Source organism: Pinus tabuliformis, chromosome 8 (genome assembly GCF_031772625.1).
Source record: "Pinus tabuliformis cultivar Carrire ecotype Pingquan chromosome 8, CPIR1, whole genome shotgun sequence".
Classification (NCBI taxonomy): Eukaryota; Viridiplantae; Streptophyta; class Pinopsida; order Pinales; family Pinaceae; genus Pinus; species Pinus tabuliformis.
Window position 1 is genome coordinate 213,351,609 of NC_142294.1, and position 7,740 is coordinate 213,359,348.

A 7,740-nucleotide genomic window follows, 5' to 3' on the forward strand; every position below is an offset into this window, starting at 1 on the left:
ACAATTCGATGATTAAAAATGTTGCAAGTTGGAAGTTGAATGAGGGTGACCTCCCCCAAAGGTTCTTAGCTCTTTGCGAGGTGTCGTGAGCCATTCCTTCAACGAAAAAGGATTCCTTTGCTATATATGTCTCAAAATCAAGGGTTTTGGTTTTTAAAATCCCCTCGTCTATGTAGGAGAGATCCCAAGGGTATTCCACCTAGTGAGTAAGGGAATTGAAGTTTCCATTGCAGGCCTTTCAAAGGGCACAAAAATTCATCTAAAACCAAAGACCATTGGGATCCATAGAGTAGAAAAAACCATGGCTATAAGCTCCATTCCAAACACACTCCAAAATCGGTTGCTGGTTCTTAGACCAGCCAATCTGCCATTCCCAAGATTCGCCATTCTTCATACAACCCATGTGCATCAAAGGGAGGGGTGAAAGAAACATGACATACCTACAAACCTACCTTCCTTATAGCCTGACCCTGGTTTCTCCCTTGCAGCTTGATGTCTCGTCCTTCACTAGACCCTATGAGCTAGGGATGCCTCTTCTCACTATGATGGAGATAACTATTCCAAGATTGTCCAAAAAATAATAGTTGTTTACTAGAAGTTACCACCTTCCTATCTCTCGACTCACGTAAAATATTCCTTGCCTTGGATCGACGTACCTCTCTTGGGCCTTACACATGCAAGTGCATGTGTGGGGTTGCCACGCCACCCCTTGGACCTTATTACCTTGAAGCTTGCGACCATGACAACGCAATTTGTGCAGTCGGATTTGATCTCGTCTACACCCCGATCAGGGAAATGTTTTAAACACTTTCAACATTGAATAAGAAAAATAAAGAGTTTTTCAGTTAATTAGAGGGTGACGTTTTCACTAATTTCAATTTCTATGTTTTTATAATTTTCTTTAAAAAACTTATCATTTATATTAAAATAATAGTAAAATTTTATAACAAAATTCTTTAACAAGTCGAATTCAAATTTCTAATATAATTTTATTTAAATTTAAAACCACAATGAAATTTATTTTGAAATATAAATTTTTTGGAAAATCTTATTAATATGTAATGTGAAAACCATATAATGTTTGTAAATAATTTTGTAAAAAGATATAAATTTCTCATGATTTTATATTTAGCCTCTATAAAATTTTGACTATTTTTAAGGTGACACAATTTTCTCCCATAAAATTTTGGCCAATTATTTCTAAAAAAAACCATAGTTGGTGAAATTTTTTTTAGAAAAAATATGGAAAACAAGCCATCTACTAAATTTAACAAATGAAAATTGGTGAATATTTTTTAAGGAAAAACATAGAAAATTATCCCATTAGCCCTTAAAGTTTTCCGTGATTTACCTAGAAAGAGGAAAATAAAGAGTTTGAGTACCCCTTATCTTAAACTAGATGTTCGAAAGGTGAGATACATTAACATTTAAATACTAGAATTTCAAATATTTAGTATGTTAATATTTATTATTTTAAATGTAAATTTGTGTAATCAATTCGGGTATAAAGAAAGAGATCCATGAACAAGATATATAGTTTAGACAACATGATGATGCTGATATTGTATATAAACAACTTTTGTGTAATATGATTCCCAAAAATAAGAAAATATTGATTAGCAAATATAAATAAACAACTTTTATGTAATATGAAGCTTGTTGGTTTTATTTTTATTGAAAAAAAAAATGATATGGCTTTTTTTGGTTAGAAAATTATGTAAAGATTTTTAAATATCATAAGTTCGATGTTTAGGTCATAAATGGAAACTGAATCCATTGACAATGTAGAAAATTCAATCAATTGTCATAGTCACAAATTGAAGGACGTGTATATACAGAAACGTCGATACAAAGAGATATAGGAGATTCTGTAGGGAAAAGATATGGTAAAATTTCAAGCCCATTTGGCTATGAAAGACATGGCCCCTATACCCAACAAGAGAGCGATGTATGAGCAGAGCTGGAGTGTTCCATTCTGTTTCATCCGAGAGGAATTGATAAAATCTGCAGCAAGAAGATCCACCAGAGCCATGTATATCAGAATTCCCGAAGACGCAGAATTAAAGACCCCTTCAACGATCAGTGCTGTGGGGCTGCTCTCGTTGTAAAACGACGAGATCCCAATTCCCAATGCAATACCAAAGGGCGTTGTCACAGCAAAGAAGAAAAGAAGAACGTCATCAGGATAACTGCTGCCGACTTATTCTTGAAACCCGCCTGCTCCCCTCAAAAAAACACAAAATTCAGTCAATCAAACTTATTATCAATGTAAATATTCCTGCTTTATACTAGTTGAAGATTTAAGGGATTAAAGTTACATGAACAATGGATTAAAGTTACCTGGACAATGCATCCACCAAGACCCATTCCTTCAAAAAATTGGTGAAATGTTAAGGCTGCCACTAAAGGCCTAATTGTGCACGGACTTTCAGAAGCACCCAATGAAATTCCAATAATAACGGAGTGAGCAACGATACCCAACTCTAACACCTGACATAATATAGTTATGGTGTTAAATTTAATAATAATGACACGATGCCTAATAGTGGAATCTTCTTCTATAGTATTGGATCCTTGGGCGTGCCCATGTGTAGCATGTGAGTGTGTATGAACATGATTCTCATGCTCTAAACCATTGCCATTACCAAGATCTGTATCCTCATTAACTTGATTACCTTTGTTTCGATTTCTAAAGTGGGAACGCTCGTAGTAACCAGTGGCTAGAGCATCCACCATGAGAGTACAAACTGCGGCCATCATTGCTATAAAACCAGCAAAGGGGAAGTTGCCCCATGGATTCGGATTTAAGCATTCACTGGTAAGAAATGCGAAGGCATCAGGAAGAACATGGACGAAACCAGTAGCAAGAATCACACCAGCAGCAAAAGCCTTAATGACAAAGAATATATTCCTATCAGGACTTAAAGCAGGGAAAGTCCTGCCCAGAACAGGCAAATATACCCCAATAGTGCCTGCCACAAGAATAGAAGCTAGTGCCCCAATCTTCAGATGGAGAGCTTCAGTCTTATTCCTGCATGCATCTTCACTGTTTTCATTACCGCAAGAACTGTTATATGCTGCCACAAAATTGACCATGAAACATAAAGCTATGGCGAAACCAGCTGTGAAATATTTCATGGCTGCTGATGAATTTGCCATTCCTCACAACTAATTGTTACTTGAAAAGGCTCTAGGTATCTAAGTATCTGGTTTAGTCTACCACGATCGGTCTATAAATATCTTCCCTCTCATAAACTTCAATTATTATATTTTTCCCCAAAAGGTGGAGTATTCATCAGAAAAGGTAGGAAGGCGAATCCATTACCTAGCAAGTCCACATAATGTCCTCATCATAACGCCACTTGCAGTCTTAACTATTTTCTTCTCTGCACTTTCATTGCATTAACTCGGGGTGACCAAGGATTGCTCGCAGTGTTGCGCCGCTTTTGGATGTAAACAAAAGAGATTGACTTTAAGATGAAATATTATGTCGACAGACCTAAAGCTGTTGTGACCACTTTTATTGACGCACGGAATAGGGCGACCGCGTTCATGCACATCCAACTGTCTTCACCATTTTAACTATCCACCCTTACTTTAAATTGTACTTCAATTTTTTTTTAGCGTGCCGGGAGCCTGATAATATTCTCTGAGAGGATTTCCCCACTGCTATAGTCAGCATTTGGTCGATCCAGACCATAAGTTTGATCGAAAATAGTCATTTTTTAACGGTTAAATTATGCGGCAGTTTTTTCAGGGAGAATTTAGTAATAATTTTTGGCAAAAAGTTTCTTTCGTTTTCAGGGGGAATTCAGTAATAAAATTTTTGGGAAAATTGTAGGTTTAGGTTATTTAAAATGTATTTTCTATTTATTGAAAAACTACATTAATATCTTAAAAATGAGATTACAATTTTATTTTGTTTAAAATGTTTTTGAATGGAAAAAACAGATTCCACATTTTGAAAAGTCTTTGTATATTTTGAATTAACCTATAGTATAGTTTAAATGTCTAATTTGTACACATTCCTTCCGGTAGAATTGATTTTAAAATATATCTCAAAAAACCTAAAGCAGAAGATTTAGATTACTATCTATCCATTTCTTTTATTTATCATTTTGGAGATATTATTTTATTTGAAAATGTTATTGGTATATTTTTAAATTTTTAATTTTTTAATTTATATTTATAAGTGTGTTTATTTTGGAATATGATTTTCAAATTTTAATTTAATTATCAATAATTAGGTGGATGCTAGGGATTTAAATTCCTCCAAATATTTTAGAATATTCTTAGTAGTAGTCACAAATCAAAGGCTCATATTTATTCAAATGTAATTATGTAATTTCTATCTTTTTAGTTAAATCAATTAGTTAGAAGAAATGTCAAATGAACATATTTTGTGTTCATTGTGGTTGGAGTGTGATTTTTTATTAGTATTAGAGTAGATTTCATTGGGGAATCTCTTGGGAGGTTGTCTTAGATTCAAGAAGTGGTTTAAGTAGAAAGTCATATATCCCTAACCATGGCTGGAAAGTCTATTCACAACAACCATGATTCAACAAAATAGAGATTCATGAAGATAAAAGTGTAGGTCATCAATATCAATCACAATATGAGCCTCCTTATGGTGGCACTATCAAACATGCCTAGAATCAATAATATGATAGTTTCAACTCAAAGACTAGGTTAGACGGGAAATTACGAGATAACGAAGACCCAGAAAATGAGTCAAGGAAAGAACCCAAAAAAGGGAAGCTAAGTTCGAGTGACAATAACAATTCACATTCCCAATTCAAGATGGAAGCAAAGGTCAACATAAATCTATACCAAGGTGAGATCGATGCCCTAAATTAAACCATTGGTTGTAGAAACTAGAAGTATATTTTAGCATTCACCACATAGATGAGTATAAAATATCATTTGGTAGAAGGAAGTTAGAGAGCCATGCCCTAACTTAGTGGGAAATCCATGCAAAGACACCTATGCTAGAGGGTGATTCCCCTGTAACTAAGTAGGAGAACTTCAAAAACCTCATAATGTCCCAATTCTACCCTATTGGATATATAAAGGATCAATGGATTCAATGACACTACTTCAGGTAGAGGTAGGGGTAGAGTGTACATAAGTATACCATTAAATTCAAGAAAATGGTCATCATATTAGGTATCTCTCTCAAGATCTTCAATGTACTTATTAAGTATATGTGGAGTTTACATAACCATCTACAAAAATAGGTGATGTTCAAGCCAAGAGAAAAGAACAAGGATTGTGTACATGCACAATACCTAAAAAGAATAAACTAAATGGAAAGGAAATCAAGCAGTTTGAGGCAAAAAAAACACTAGGAAGCTTCCAAGAAGGAAAATAAGAAGTGTATGGTGGGAAAGGATAAGAAGGCAATAACCATTACACATTATTGCAATAATAATAGAAAACATTGCATTGATTGTAAAATTGAGGAGATTTTTTGCAAATTGCATCCAAAACTGAACTCAAAGAACTAGAAGAATGATGGGAAGAAAAAAAAATCTCACCATAGATTTGAGTAATTAAGTAGAATGTAGCTCTAATGTGGATGGGAATATTGTCTATACATGAGTGTAGAAGGAGGTGAATTTGAGTAGCCTTAATCATCGGGAAGAGAAGGAGATGGCCAAACTCTTCAATATTAATAAATAGGTCAAGAAGACCAAGATTGATGTCCTATTAAATTTGTATTCACATGTTGGTCTCATAGCAGTGGATTTGGGAAAAAAACTTGGATTAGAGGTTCATGATCCAATTAGCCCATATCCATTGGGATGGGTAAATAAAGATGTAGAAATAAAGGTAACTAAATAATGCAGAACAAAATTCACGATTAATGCTAATTATATTAATGAAGTAGAATTGTATGTAGCATCACTTGATGTGTGTGGAGTCATCTTTGACAGTCCCTACATGTACCTACAAGATGAAATATCCATGAAAAGATCCAACCAATATAGGCTAATAAAGGATGGGAATTATTCATCATCAACATGCACAAAGACAAGTCGAAATTTCATTGGTAAGTGCTAACAAAGGCAATACATTTATTAGTTCTAGCAAGAAATATGTTTTACTATTCTTAAGAGAAAATTAGTTGAGTGAGGAGTTGATAAAGGAAAAGAAATCCCTAGAGAGGTGTAATAACGAACATTAAAAACAAATGTAAGAGTTTCTACATTCATACAAGGTAGTGTTCCAAGAGACTAAAGGGTTACCACCCAAGAGGAAAGTGGAACACAAAATTCAATTATTATCTGGAAACGCCATTTCCAAATATTGGGTTATACAGATAGTCTATTTCAGAAGCAAGGGAATTAAAGTGTAGTTGTAACAACTATTGGAGTAGGGTGTGATTTGACCAATTACATCACCTTATGGGTCGTGCATCATTATTATGCTAAATAAGGATGTGACTTAGTGAATGTGCATCGATACAGAGTATCAAATAAGATTATGTTCAAAAACGGGCACCTCCTACACACGATTGATGATTTGTTAGATCAATTATACCAAGTGAAATATTTCACCAAGTTGGATATAAAATTAGGTTATCATTAGGTTCAAGTCAAAGAAGATAAAACCTATAAGGCTACCTTCAAATTAAGACACATGCTACCTAGGAGGAGCACATCTCACACTTGATGTAGGTGATAGAGACTTTGAAGAAGCATTGATTAATGAAAAATATCAAGAAATATGAGTTTTCACAACAACATTTTTTGTGTTTATGCTATGTGATTGGTGGAGGGGAGCTCAAGATAGATCCTAGAAATATGGAGGTCATCATGAGGTGGTTAGCGTCTACAAATTTCTCTAAAGTATGGAGTTATGTTGGAGTAGCATAGTACCTAAGGAAATTCATAGCTTCATTTTTAGCAATAATTGCACCACTCCACACTATAATGAAAAGTGGCAAGAGCTTCTAGTGAGGGGAGGGTTAGATTAAGTCTTTTGAAGAGTTGAAAAAAAAAACTAGTTAAACGCTAGTTCCCATGTTACCAAACTTGCAACAATGCTTTAAAGTGGAGATAGATGAGAGTGGGTGTGCCATGGGAGCAGTCTTGAAGCAAAGGGGAAGGTATATGTCACACTATTCTAAAGTCTTTCATGGGGTGATTCTCAGCTACCCTACCTACCACAAGGAGCTCTATGCCTTGGTACAAGTTGTGAAAAAGTGCAAACACTATCTAATGGGAAAGAAGGCCAGTATCCACACGAGTCACTAGCTGCTACAGTACTTGCAATCCTAAATTAAGCTACACCATACTAGATAGTATAGGTAGATATTGTCCTTACATTCGTTTCATTTAGTCATCACGTACAAGAAGGGTAGCACAAATAAGTTGGCTAACATGCTTTCAAGGCCACCCAAATAAAAAATACAACTTTGGAACTCTAATGCACATGGATTCTTTCACTCATGATGTATATAGAGAGACATATATAGAAAATTGGAAATTCAAGGAAGTGTTGCAACAATTCCAAAGCCAGATTCATTTAGGTGATGGTGACATAATTGACTATTTTCTCTAGAATGGCTTACTCCATAAGTTGAACAAGGTGTTAGAAATATGTTGGAATTGATGTCAAAGGAGGTGTAATGGAATGGAAAAGATCATAACAGGTGGTTGCAGGCAAATTGGTGAACATCTAAAATTTGTGATTTATGGGGCATTATCTTCATATCAACTTTTTCCTCAAAAATTC

General features: G+C 34.7%; 1 pseudogene; it reads right to left on the reverse strand.

The window, feature by feature from the left end:
- Positions 1–1,831: 1,831 nt before the first annotated feature.
- Positions 1,832–3,180, reverse strand: LOC149234889 (zinc transporter 8-like; annotated as a pseudogene).
- Between the last annotated feature and the right edge of the window lie 4,560 nt (positions 3,181–7,740).